The 14,249-nt window shown below is 47.3% G+C and overlaps 1 protein-coding gene across 5 annotated transcripts in view; it reads left to right on the top strand.

The window, feature by feature from the left end:
• The window catches only part of LOC143277468 (rho guanine nucleotide exchange factor 11-like), a 266,699-nt gene that overhangs the window by 94,088 nt on the left and 158,362 nt on the right, over positions 1-14,249 (top strand). Inside the window, exon 1 of one of the 5 annotated variants that reach the window (XM_076582310.1) lies at positions 10,745-10,901. The exons of the other annotated variants lie outside the window; for them this stretch is intronic. The gene's annotated coding sequence lies outside the window, so the exon portion shown is untranslated. Of the gene's footprint in view, positions 1-10,744; positions 10,902-14,249 lie in introns of those variants that run through there. 5 annotated transcript variants of the gene reach the window in all.

Genomic DNA, 14,249 nt, shown 5'->3' on the forward strand with positions numbered 1-14,249 from the left:
GTGTTGGAGGAAAGCCATCATGGTGGCAGTAAGGCGAGGGGGGGAGAGGGAGGGCGAGGGGGGGGGGGAGCTAAAGGGGCTGACAGGTATGTGTGGTGTGGTGTGTTGTGTTGTGTGTGCGCGCGCGTGTTTTGCTCACGTGTATGGGAACGTGTGCGTGTGTGTAGTACGTGCGCGTTTGTGTGAGGATCTCTTGCCTGTTTGTCTGTTTCTCTGTTGTCCTGTTTTTGGTCCTCCCTTCCCCATTCCCCGCCTTTCACTGACACACACACACACACGCTGTCTCTCTCTCTCTCTCTCTCTCTCTCTCTCTCTCTCACTCACACACACACACACACACAGCCACACACACACACACACACACACACACACACCTTTACTCCCTTTCCCCATCCGGAAGCCTAAAGTCGGTGAACTATCCATTGTTTCCATGCCTGCGTGCGCCAGTGTGGCATCTGGCACTCTGTCTCTCTCCGTCTGTCTGTCTCTCTCTCTCTCTCTCGTTGCCCCCCTCCCTCCCCCTCTCTCTGTGCCCCTGTCTGGCTCTCTGTCATTCTCTCTCTCTCACACATCTCTTGTCTCAGCGTCTCTTTTCTCAATCTCTTGTCTGTCTGTGTCTGTCTGTCTGTCTCTCTCTCTCTCGCTCTCGCTCTCTGTCATTCCCTTTCTCTATTTCTGTCTGTTTCTCGCTCTTTTTCTGTATCTCTCTCTCTGTCTGTCTGTCTCTCTCTCTCTGTCTCTCACCCTCTTTCTTTCTGTCTGTCTTTCTCTGTCTCTGTCCTTCCATCTGCCCTATTTCCTCCGTCCCTCCACTTTCCATCCACCTTGCAGGTTTGCTTGCCTGACGTGAACACATGATGGATCCGGGGTTAGGTGAGGTAGAGTGTGTGTGTGCGCGCGTGTGTGCGTTCGTGCTTGTGTGTGTGCGCGCTCGCGCCTGTGTGTGTGCGTGTGTGTGTGTGCGCGCGCGCGTGTGAGAGTGCACTTTTCGTTTCGGAGCCAGCGTGGTGCGGTTTGTGGGTGGCTGATGCCAGCCCAGTGCCAGAGAATTGCACGGTTCGTGTGGGTGCAGCGAGAGACAGAGAGAGAGAGACACACACACACACAGAGTGGTTTGGGAAGAGCTGGAAGGAAGGTGCTGTGTGCGTACAGTGTGTGTGTGTGTGTGTGAGTTGTGTCAAGAACTGTTCAGCAGTCTTCGGTGGGACAGGTGTATCAGATCAGTGCTGTCTGCCTTTCAGGCTGGAGTTGCTGGTCAGTTTTGGGGGGACAGCGATTGAGAAGGGGAGACACGTCTATATAACAAGGTCTTTTTTTTTTCTTTCTTTTTTTTGTGACGCTTTGACACTTTAATGTCATAGGCCATTGGGTCCTTATGGCATGGGTGAATGCATCAACATACTTTCAGTTTATAACAAACCATTATAAAAAAAAAAAAAAGAACCAAAGAAACAAACAAAAAACCCGAATGAAATGGTGAAAGCAAATAATGAAACAAACCAAAGTTCCTTCTTTGAAGAAAAATGATAGTAACCAGCAGGCCACCCAACACAATAACTCCGCTACAGCAAGGTCGAGATGAAGACTTATCGTTGTGTGCCGAACTCATCATCATTAGCATCATCGTCTTCAGTCGTCGTCGTCATTGTCATCATCATCGTCATCATCATCATCATTATTATTATCATTATCATCATCACAGGGTCAGCTGTCTTTTCTGGAAGATTCGATATTATCGTGGAGGTCGACGGGCGCAATAGCCGAGGGGGTTAAAGTCTGAGGGCCCCGGGTTCGAATCTTGGGAACGGCGCCTGGTGGGTAAAGGGTGGAGATTTTTCCGATCTCCCAGGTCAACATATGTGCAGACCTGCCTGTGCCTGAGCCTCCTTCGTGTGTATACACAAGCAGAAGATCAAATACGCACGTTAAAGATCCTGTAATCCATGTCAGCGTTCGGTGGGTTATGGAAACAAGAACATACCCAGCATGCACACCCCCGGAAACGGAGTATGGCTGCCTACATGGCGTGGTAAAAACGGTCATACACGTAAAAGCCCATTCGAGTGCACACGAGTGAACGTGGGAGTTGCAGCCCACGGAGGAAGAAGAAGAACCATGGAGGTCGCTGAAGGCCAGGGATGGAGAGAAGGGAGGGTGGAGGGGTTGGGGGTGGGAGTCTGTGAGGTTGATATGAAGAACTGTCGTCGGGTTTCCCGATTCGCCATCACCGTCATCGTTATCATCGTCATCATCATTAGTACTGTCGTCGTCACCATCATCGTCACCATCATCATTATCGTCATCATTACAGCGTCAGCATTTCTCGACAGTCACATCCAGGTGATCGGATTGTAACGCGGGTTTAGGGAACACTGTCCGGGGCACTTGCTGGCAAAGTCGCGTGTTTTGTTGTTGTTGCTTTGTTTTGGTGTGTGGGGGTGCGTGCGTGCGTGTGTGCGTGTGTGTGTGTGTGTGTGTGTGTGTGCAACCTCGGTGAGCAAGTGATTCCTTCCACCATCCTGATCCGTCTTTGCTTTTTCTGTGTCGCCGTTGTGGTGTCGGTGCTTCCATGACAGCTTTATCGTTGACGCCCCGGCACACAGCGTTCATAATCCTCAAAACTTGCACGTGTGCAAGGTCGACATGAGGTCGCCATTCAGAGGAGACCCTGCGCTGCTCCCTCCTGGACGTGTCCGTGTTTAAACACCTGGGTTGTTGTTAGAGAGGCCACGGTGTTTCTTGGTGTGCTGAAAGTTAAAGCTCTTCGCGTCTGACTCAAAGTGTGGGTTGAGGCTTTGCCGTGATTGGGCAGTGAGAAAATGGCGGCATTAGATATAACACTTTGCCGTGATTGGGCAGTGAGAAAATGGCAGCATTAGACATAACACTTTGCCGTGATTGGGCAGTGAGAAAATGGCAGCATTAGATATAACACTTTGCCGTGATTGGGCAGTGAGAAAATGGCAGCATTAGATATAACACTTTGCCGTGATTGGGCAGTGAGAAAATGGCAGCATTAGACATAACACTTTGCAGTGATTGGGCAGTGAGAAAAATGGCAGCATTAGATATAACACTTTGCCGTGATTGGGCAGTGAGAAAATGGCAGCATTAGACATAACACTTTGCAGTGATTGGGCAGTGAGAAAATGGCAGCATTAGACATAACACTTTGCAGTGATTGGGCAGTGAGAAAATGGCGGCATTAGATATAACACTTTGCCGTGATAGGGCAGTGAGAAAATAGCGGCATTAGATATAACACTTTGCCGTGATTGGGTAGCGAGAAAATAGCAGCATTAGATGTTGGAGCAAAATGGAGTGCTGTGTAACAGACTTGACCTGTAGCTGACCGTGTTGATGGAGTTGACCACTTGCTGTTCCCTCCTACCCCCCCAGCAGGTTTGTTACAGGGGAAGACACAGGATTGGGGGCTGGGGGCAGTGTGTGTGCACAGTGAGTCAGGCATGTTCCCCCGCTTGATTTTATCTTGTGTTCTGTCTCTCTTTTGCCTCGTGTCTGTCTGTCTGTTCACCCCTTTCACAGAAAATTGAAATGACTACGTGTATTAGTTCCTTTGTGTGTCATTGTTTGTGTGTGTTGTGTGTGTGTGTTGGGAGGGGAGGGTGGCGTGGGTGGGGGAAGAAAATTTCAGCAAAGCATTGACATGTTTTATTGAAGTTAAGTTGGTCTTAGTGAGTAATGGGTTTGAAAGCCCATCGAAAATGCAGTCATACAAGTAGATCGACGAGCTTGTCTCAAAGCCATTATTTATTTGAGACAAAAAATAAAAATGACACGTTTTAGGAATCAGTTGGGAAAATATCGATTGAAAAAAAAAAAAAGAAGAAAGTTTGAGTTTTCTTGTTTCAGAAATAAATCCTTATTTTTAAAACCACGTGTTTTGTATTGACGCAGTGACATTTGTATAGATCTATTTCTGACATTTTCTGTGAGTTTACAAGTACATTTCAGTGCGACGGCTTATTTAGCACCAGAGAAGTCCATCAGTTGAAGATGTACCTTTAGTGTTTTACCAGTGTTCTCGCAGGGCCAGATATCACAGGGTTTGGATTTCACATTCTGGTTGCCACAGACTCGAAGTTGTGTTCACACCGGTTTTCAGTTTAAAAAAAAAAATAATAATTAAGAAAAGAAAAAGAAAAATCGACCACCTTGTAGGATTTTCTTTTTTTGCCCTTCCCAGTTGAACAGTAAACGGAGTATGGCTGCCTATATGGCGGGGTAAAAACGGTCATACACGTAAAAACCCATTCGTGTACATACGAGTGAACGTGGGAGCTGCAGCCCACGAACGAAGATGAAGAAGAAACTGAAGAAGAGTAAACAACATTTTCTTTCCATTTAACCTTTTGGGTGTGAAGAGTCATAGCAACGAGCAAATGTGCAATTTAAACCCGAGTTCAGACACGCAAGCCTTGATTAATTGTAGGTTAGCTAAAAGGAGTGCTAAGTTTCTTACATCCGACGCAAAAAAAAAAAAAAAAAAAAAAAAAAATCCTAGATTTTCAACCCGCCTCGTTGTTGTATTGTCAGAGGGACAAAGGGGTGGATAGGGTTTTGAAAAGAAACCCTTCCCTCTCATGTTCTGAGAAACGTGAGATTGTACGTTGACCTAGTAACGTCATGTCATTGGGGGGAACGATGATTTGTGAGGAAGGGGAGAGGAGGGGAGAGGTGGTTCAGGGTGGGTGTGTGTACCCCTGCTGTGCGCGGACAATCGTTTCACGCAGATAAGATTTCAATACGTTCCTGCTGAGTGAACGAGAGAGAGAGAGAGAGGGACCCGGAACGCGGGAATGCAATATAAAACACGAAGCAAAACTTCTTCCTTGAAAAATAATTTGAGGTTGCAACATGTACTTGGTATAAAATTATCATAATCCTGCTATATTTTGATGCTGCTTTTTTTCCGTTTTCTTTCTTTCTTTCTTTCTTTTTTCTTTCGTCGCAGACAAATTTAGTTTGAACATTTATGCTTTTTTTTTGTGAGTGTGTGTCGCATACAGATTTATTTTGAATAGTCAGAGAGACGTGGGGGGGGGGGGAGAGATTAACTCTGACTGCATACTGTCCGGATGCAATTAACTACACCCATGCGACCCATAAGAGTTTCTTGTTGTCCTGTGAAAATTTACAACTGTGACGTATTGTGACATGTTCCAAATAAAACACTTGTTTTTACCAACACGCCGAACGCCAAACAACTAGTTTTCACTTTCAGTCTCACTGTGTTGCAGTACTTTTTTTTTCTTTTTTAACACAAGAGTGTAGATAGATAACACGGACGCAGACAGACAGACAGACAGACAGACGGGCGGACAGACAGACAGCTCAGCACGGTATCTGATGGCACGCATGAGTGAACAGAGTGGCAGGAGCAGCCATTTTGTGTTATCATGTCGGAGCTGATATTACGCCGTTGTCAGGAGAAAAGGCTGGGGGGGGAGGTGGATGGCCACACACCGTGTGTGTGGAGGTAGTCAGGTGGAAAAGTGGCGGGAGAGAGAGAGGGTGGGGTGGGGGGGGGGATATAGAGGGGCGCTGGGAGGGCGGTGCAGTATAAGGTAAGGTGAGGGGGGAGGGGGGTTCTGGCTGGAGGGGGTATATGTATTACTGTTATGTGGGTGATTGCTTGTTCCAGAATTTCTGCATTGTCATTTTCGGCTGTGTCCACATTTCTTCCTCTATCTTCACTCCCCATATTATGTGTGGCTGGCAGAGCGAACGTCCACGCTTTGCTGTGGACACTAACTCGTTCATTTTTTTTAGGGTAAATGTGGATATTGCCTCATTAACTTTGTGACACATTAATGTCCCTCTCTATCTCTCTCTGTCTATCTCTCTCTCTCTCTCTGTATCTGTGTGTCTGTCTCTGTCTCTCTCTCTCTCTCTCTCTCTCTCTCTCTCTCTCTCTCTCAGTGAGATCTTCAGTTTAACGTCTATTCACGAGAAGTGTTGTTAGACGTGTGTGTGTGTGTGTGTGTGTGTGTGTGTGTGTGTGTGTTGTAAATCTAACAAAATGATGAATAATGCTTTACTGCAGTGAAGTTCTCACGTCTCGCTCTGGGTGCTTTCGACACGATGATAACTTCATGTTAAATCCCACTAGCTAAAAGCTAAATGCTAAATGCTAGCTCCCACAATTCCCCTGACATCCTACCACATATATCCGAACACTAAGACGAATAAAAAAATATGTCCGCCAAGTAGACGACAGACAGATAATTATTAACTGAAATTGAATTGTAGGCTTCATGAATTGCATAGGGGGTAGGGTCAGAATGGCGCTGTAGTTGTTTTTTCACTATATTGTCGTGCGCGCGCATGCCGCAGAAGTGTTGATGCTGATGTTGAATCCCGGAAACGAAAACATTATTTTTTTTTTTAATGTTATGAATATTCACATTGACCCCCGTTTTCCTGTATGGAGACACAGCTGCGCTTGAAGGAAGCTGGTTGATGGTAGGGGTGATAATTATCGAATCAAGAAAATGATTAATAAAACGTTAGCGACACAGCCGCGGTGCACCTGTATGTACTCCGCTGTTCAGGAAGACTGTGGAACTCTTGTTCCTCCCGAAGATTATGGTAAAGTTGACCTTTTTTGCAACAAGAACAACCCCCCTTCCCCCACCCCCTCCCCCAAAAGGTGTGGAGTGAAGTTGTTTGCCTTTTTGTAAGGAAGTGGTGGGGGGGGGGGAGGAGAGGGGTAGAGAGGTGGTAGCCAAAGTCACTGTGCCAAATCAGAGCCCCACTCTCCTCTCCCCGCCCCCCTTCTCCCTCCCCCCGGTACTTTCTGTGTGCCAAGTACGCCTGTCGACAGCCCGATTTGCCATTCCCCCCTCTTTCCACTGTAAAGTGTGGAAGGAATAGAACCTGCACCCGCTAAAGTATGTATGGGTAGGGGAGAGAGAGAGAGTGTGTGTGTACATGTGTGTGAGTGTGTGTGTGAGAGAGAGAGAGTACATTGTGTGTGTGTGTGAGAGAGAGAGAGAGAGAGAGAGAGTACATGTGTGTGAGTGTGTGTGTGTGTGAGAGAGAGAGAGAGAGAGAGTTTACACACTGTTTGGGGGTTAAAAGACATTTGTGTTCCTCAACTTTTATGTGACATTGTTATGCATTGGTAAATGTTTGTTCTTGGGCATGAAAGTCATTATTTTATATCGGCCCTTTCCATGCTCCAATAGGTGTGAAAGGATAATTAATACTTGAAACTTGAAACCCGTTTTCTGGTTGTTGATTGAAGGTGAAACGCTAAATCAACAAAGGAAGAATAATACACAGTTATTTTCTTTATCGAACGGTTACCATTTAAGTCGCTCCATGCTCCCAGTCATAGTCATTGTCCGAAATGATTATCGGTTCACTGTCTGTGAAACGATGTGAAACGCAGCACATTATATCGTATTGAAGACTCGCCCTCGCCCCTCTTTAAAAAAAAAAAGAGAGAGAGAGAAATAATATTTCAAACCTCACAACATGTCCTGATAGTTGCTTTCCTTTTGTCCCACCCCCAACCCCTCCTCTTCTTTTTGATTTTTTTTCTTTTTTTCTTTTTAAGCTCAAAACACGTTTCGCAATTTCATAACTTATCAGTTGCACTCGTCCCCAAGATGATGTTACAGATGTTATCTCGTGGAAAATGATTTTCTTTGAAATTTTATTTTGGAACACGTTAATCGCTTTTTGGTGTGTGTGTGTGTTGGGTGGGGGGGGGGGGGGGGGGGGGGTATGGGGGATTGGAAAGGGGGTAGGGGATATAGAAATATTGTTGACGTGGTTGGCAGAATCTCTGTACCTAGCCCCATTGCCCTCGCCAACCCACAACCCACCCATACACAGGCCCTTTTACTTTTTTTTATTTTATTTATTTATTTATTTTTTTATTTTTTTTTATTTTTTTTTTTTACAAGTGAAGGTCAGATGAAATAATTATAGATGAATAAATGGATAGGTAAATAAAGAATCTTCAACAAGAACGAACAAACTATCAAAGATCTGTTCATTCATAACTTAAGAAACGCGTGGATAAGTCTCCTCCCCCCCTCTCTCTCTCTCTTTCTCTGTGGTGTGTGTGTGTGTGTGCACGCGCGCGCGTGTGTGTATGTGTGGCTGGGTGAAGGGGAAATTTGGGAGAAAGGTGTATATATGTATTGTAGGGGCCGGTCAGGGGAAATAAAAAGGTAATAGTAGTTTTCTCTCTCTCTCTGTCTTTCTATCTGTGCCCTTCTCTCCCTGCCCCCTGTCTCTCATATCGCCAGCTATCAGTAAACAGTGCACGATGCCAGCAGCAGCAGAAGTAAAGCAGCAGCGGATGAATCCCTTCCTCTTTCCCCTCCCATCTTCCTCTTTCCCCTCCCATCTTCCTCTTTCACCTCCCATCTTCCTCTTTCACCTCCCATCTTCCTCTTTCCCCTTCCTCTTTCACCTCCCATCTTCCTCTTTCCCCTCCCATCTTCCTCTTTCCCCTCCCATCTTCCTCTTTCCCCTCCCATCTTCCTCTTTCACCTCCCATCTTCCTCTTTCCCCTCCCATCTTCCTCTTTCACCTCCCATCTTCCTCTTTCACCTTCCTCTTTCACCTCCCATCTTCCTCTTTCACCTCCCATCTTCCTCTTTCCCCTCTCATCTTCCTCTTTCACCTCCCATCTTCTTCTCTCTTCCCCTCCCATCTTCCTCTTTCACCTCCCATCTTCCTCTTTCCCCTCCCATCTTCCTCTTTCCCTTCCCATCTTCCTCTTTCACCTCCCATCTTCCGCTTTCACCTCCCATCTTCCTCTTTCACCTCCCATCTTCCTCTTTCCCCTTCCTCTTTCACCTCTCATCTTCCTCTTTCCCCTCCCATCTTCCTCTTTCACCTCCCATCTTCCTCTTTCACCTCCCATCTTCCTCTTTCACCTCCCATCTTCCTCTTTCCCCTTCCTCTTTCACCTCCCATCTTCCTCTTTCCCCTTCCTCTTTCACCTCCCATCTTCCTCTTTCACCTCCCATCTTCCTCTTTCCCCTTCCTCTTTCACCCCCCATCTTCCTCTTTCCCCTCCCATCTTCCTCTTTCCCCTTCCTCTTTCACCTCCCATCTTCCTCTTTCACCTCCCATCTTCCTCGTTCCCCTTCCTCTTTCCCCTCTCATCTTCCTCTTTCACCTCCCATCTTCCTCTTTCACTCCCATCCTCTTTCACCTCCCATCTTCCTCTTTCCCCTCTCATCTTCCTCTTTCACCTCTCATCTTCCTCTTTCACCTCCCATCTTCCTCTTCCTCTTTCACCTCCCATCTTCCTCTTTCACCTCTCATCTTCCTCTTTCACCTCCCATCTTCCTCTTCCTCTTTCACCTCCCATCTTCCTCTTTCACCTCCCATCTTCTTCTCTCTTCCCCTCCTCTCCCACAGCCTCTCCCGTTTTTGTTTTTTTTCCTCCCACTTTCTTCCTTCCTGTCTGTCTGTCTGTCTGTCTGTCTGTCTGTCTGTCTCTCTCTCTCTCTCTCTCTCTCTCTGTATGTGTGTCTGTCTCTCTCTTTCTCTCTCCCTCTCTCTTTGTCTTTAAAATACAGAATTTTGTCTTGTCTTACCTTGCCTTGTCTCTCTCTCTCTCTCTTTTCTCATCCTCGTCCATTCAACTAACTGCCTCCAGCTTTCTGTGTTTGTGTCTCTGTTTCTTTGTCTCTCTTTGTCTTTCGTGTGTGTCCGTCCGTCCGTCCATCTGTCTGTCTCTCCCTCTGTCTCGGTCTTTGTCCTCTGTCTCTTTCTCTCTATCTGTCTGTCCTGTCTCTCTCTGTCTCTGCCTCTCTCTGTCTCTGTCTCTCTCTCTCTCTCTCTCTCTCTCTCTCTCTCTCTCTCTCTCTCTCATGCACTCACGTATACACCCCCCACTTTCCTCCACAACACACATAATAATTATTGGGAAACACGCGCGCACGTATCGCGCGCGCACACACACACACACACACACACACACACACACACAATCACAATAGTGTTTCTTGCTCTTCTCTACAGTGCACACTCCTCACTTTTCCACTCCATGTCTGCAATATCAGATGAGAGACAGGATTATCAGACAGAGAGAGAGAGAGAGAGAGACAGAGAGAGTAGATAGGGAGGGGTGGGGGGCGGATGGTGGTGCCAGAGCGAGAGCAGTATGCGCGTGAGTGAGTGAGGTGTGTCATGGTATGACTGTGTGTTGCTCTTTCTCTTTCTTTATCTCTCTCTCTCTCTCTCTCTCTCTCTCACACACACACACACACACACACACACACACACACACACACACACACACACCACCCCACTGTTTTAAGCAGCATCAGTGATGATGACCCAATGCAGTCAGTGCATACAGAAGACAGAGAGACACAGAGAGAGAGAGAGAGGGCTCGTCCATTAATGCAGCATAGCAGCGGCAGAGGTAGTGGGTGGCAGTAGTAAAATGGGGCCTTTCTCGTCGTCGCACCGCGGTTGAGTGGTGTGAAGCTGTAGGAGCTTTCAGAGTTAGTGTGTGTGCTACGTAGTTGAAGTTTTGCCTTGTGAGTGCAGGCGTTTCTGCTCTGTTCTCTTCTGTTCTTTCTTTTCCTCTATCTCCAAAGCTTCGGGTGCCCTTGTGTTGAGGCTTCGCGAGGTGTGTGTGTGTGTGTGTGTGTGTGTGTGTGAACTGATAGATAAAAAGTTGTGCGAGGGGGGAAAACGGTACTGCGGTGTGATCAGTCTTCTTTCATTCTGTGTGTTGCTGGCCTCAGAGTGAGTGCTCTATGTGTGTGTGTGTAGGTGGGTGGGTGGGTGTCGGTTTGTGCTCGTGGAAAAGGATTGTAACTCCGTGCACAGGTTGTGGTGGTGTCTTCAGCAAGGAGTCTGACGTTTGGATTTAAAGTGTATAAGTGTGTATACAGGTTTGTTGAACTTGTTTTTATTTGTGTGTGTGTTGTGTGTGTGTGTGAGAGAGAGAGACTGATTCAGGACTTGCGCAGGACTCAAATATTTATACAGAAAGACCTTTTCCCCAGTTTGAAAGGGTGAGATACATCAGTCATGCATACATCACATACATATGTATACATATTTGTGAAAATATGAAAGATTACCATCCACCAAATACGATTATACATGTTTTTATCCATGTGAGAGAGAGGGGGGGGGGGGAGGAAGTGGTGTTAGGGTTGGCACCAAAGAGCTTCCGTGAAAATTCAAGTTAGCACTTCGATGGATACCACGGACTTGGGTAATTTATGAGACCGTGATAGTTACCCACGATTTCGGTGACAAGAATCTTCTTTTGATTTTGAAATACAACGGAAAGAAGCCCCTGATTCTATTGGAACTGAAGTTTTGGTTGCTAAGTTAGTGAGAGTAAGAAAGGCGGTGTGTGTGTGTGTGTGTGTGTGTGTGAGGGTCTGGGGGGTGGGGGGGCGATTTAAATTCAACCTCAGCTCCACAGCTCCTACAGCTGAGCAAGCTGTTAGGTTTTCACAGGAAGGGGATGGGTGTGGTGTGGAGGTTTGCGTGATTCTGGTGTTGTGGAAACGTACATGGTAAATTTCTGTGTTGTGAAGGAGGTGATGTTCTGTGTGTGGGTGTTGATAGTGTTTCTGTTTGAAAAAAATTTGGTCATTCCAGTTTTTATGTGAGGGGTTGTATGTGGGTGGGGCGGGGTGGTTGGATGGGACAGGGTGTTGGTGTTTGTTTTGAAGAAAACATAGTCGGTTCATTGTCTGGTGTGTGTGTGTGTGTGTGTGTGTAGGTTGGTGTGCGTCTGTTGAAAGAACTTCCGATAACTAACTGGTGTGTTGTTGGGAAGACGAGTAAAAGGTTTGTGAGGTTGTGCAGTAAGAAATGGTATTGAGTAGGTGTGTTGTAGGTTGGGTGGTGGTGTGTGTGTCTGTGTCTGTGTGTTCCCATGAAACATTGTGAGTGGTAGACAGTGTTGTTGCTTCAGATCTGATAGTTAGTTCTGAGCTTGGTATTCTGGGTTGTGTAGTGTGCGGTTTGACTAAAGAACCTACGTGCTTCGGTCTGTTGGCGTTGGAAGAAACGGGAGGCTGGTGCGTCGTGTAGAGAGACACGTGTGTTGTGGGTTTGAGGCGAAAAAACTGTGTCAGTTCGTGTGGTAAGGTTGGTTTTTGTTGTTGTTGTTGTTGTTTTTTGTATTTTGTTTTTTGGCTGGTGAGACCCCCCCCCCCCCAAAAAAAAGGTTGGTTAGTCATTAGCGATTAGGTATTGGAATGAAAAGGCGAGTGTGGTTTTCTTGTTTGGTTTCTCCCTTTCTGAAAGCAACAACAAGAGTGTGTGTGTTTGTGTGTGTGTGTGTCCGTGGGATCGTTTCTTCTTTATTTCGTGTGTAGTGGGAGTGGTAAGTCGTGCTTTTATTGGAATTCTTTCCAGTTGCGTTCATATCACGTTTATCATGTTTGTGTGTTTAGTTTGCACAACACACAGCAGTCTGTGTGCCAGGCAGTATAGTGGTGCAGTTCAGTAAGAACTATTTTGTAAACTGGGCTGAGGCCTGGAGAGGGAAGGAGAAAGAGAGACTGAGAGAGGGGGGGGGGGGAGAGAGAGAGTCTTGTGGCAGACCGCTGGAAAGAGGCCAAGGCTTCCAGGAGGAATGGTGCCATCTTTTTTTTTCTTTCTTTCTTTCTTTCTACCCGCCCCCCCCCCCCTTTTTTTAACGACATACACGGTTTCCTGCAACTGAAGGTGTGTGGAGTCACTCTCCTCCAGACCAATTCTTCTCCTCCAGACCAATTCTTCTCCTCCAGACCCATTCTTCTCCTCCAGACCCATTCCAGCTGAAGGTGTGTGTAGTCACTCTCCTCCAGACCCATTCCATCTGAAGGTGTGTGTGGAGTCACTCTCCTCCAGACCCATTCCAGCTGAAGGTGTGTGTGGAGTCACTCTCCTCCAGACCCATTCCATCTGAAGGTGTGCGTGGAGTCACTCTCCTCCAGACCCATTCCAACTGAAGGTGTGCGTGGAGTCACTCTCCTCCAGACCCATTCCAGCTGAAGGTGTGTGGAGTCACTCTCCTCCAGACCCATTCCAGCTGAAGGTGTGTGTGGAGTCACTCTCCTCCAGACCCATTCCATCTGAAGGTGTGTGTGGAGTCACTCTCCTCCAGACCCATTCCATCTGAAGGTGTGTGGAGTCACTCTCCTCCAGACCCATTCCAACTGAAGGTGTGTGTGGAGTCACTCTCCTCCAGACCCATTTCAGCTGAAGGTGTGTGCAGTCTCTCTCCTCCAGACCCATTCCAACTGAAGGTGTGTGCAGTCTCTCTCCTCCAGACCCATTTCAACTGAAGGTGTGTGGAGCCACTCTCCTCCAGACCCATTCCAGCTGAAGGTGTGTGGAGTCACTCTCCTCCAGACCCATTCCATCTGAAGGTGTGTGGAGTCACTCTCCTCCAGACCCATTCCAGCTGAAGGTGTGTGGAGTCACTCTCCTCCAGACGCATTCCAACTGAAGGTGTGTGTGGAGTCACTCTCCTCCAGACCCATTCCAGCTGAAGGTGTGTGTGGAGTCACTCTCCTCCAGACCCATTCCAGCTGAAGGTGTGTGTGGAGTCACTCTCCTCCAGACCCATTCCATCTGAAGGTGTGTGGAGTCACTCTCCTCCAGACCCATTCCAACTGAAGGTGTGTGGAGTCACTCTCCTCCAGACCCATTCCAACTGAAGGTGTGTGGAGTCACTCTCCTCCAGACCCATTCCATCTGAAGGTGTGTGGAGTCACTCTCCTCCAGACCCATTCCATCTGAAGGTGTGTGGAGTCACTCTCCTCCAGACCCATTCAAGCTGAAGGTGTGTGGAGTCACTCTCCTCCAGACCCATTCCAGCTGAAGGTGTGTGTGGAGTCACTCTCCTCCAGACCCATTCCAACTGAAGGTGTGTGGAGTCACTCTCCTCCAGACCCATTCCAGTTGAAGGTGTGTGTGGAGTTACTCTCCTCCAGACCCATTCCAGCTGAAGGTGTGTGGAGTCACTCTCCTCCAGACCCATTCCAGCTGAAGGTGTGTGGAGTCACTCTCCTCCAGACCCATTCCAGTTGAAGGTGTGTAGAGCCACTCTCCTCCAGACCCATTTCAAGGGGCTGTGCTAGAATGTACAGGGATTGTTTCTTCTTGTTTATGTCAGCATCTTCGTTGTCGTTGTCGTCGTCATCGATATATAGACCAGCTTCTGAAGTTGAACGCTGTCATCAGAAGTGGAAGCATACCGTCGTATTGGTGTCGTTAAGTGACCACCC

The sequence above is a fragment of the Babylonia areolata genome, chromosome 34, assembly GCF_041734735.1.
Source record: "Babylonia areolata isolate BAREFJ2019XMU chromosome 34, ASM4173473v1, whole genome shotgun sequence".
In the NCBI taxonomy this organism is placed as follows: Eukaryota; Metazoa; Mollusca; class Gastropoda; order Neogastropoda; family Buccinidae; genus Babylonia; species Babylonia areolata.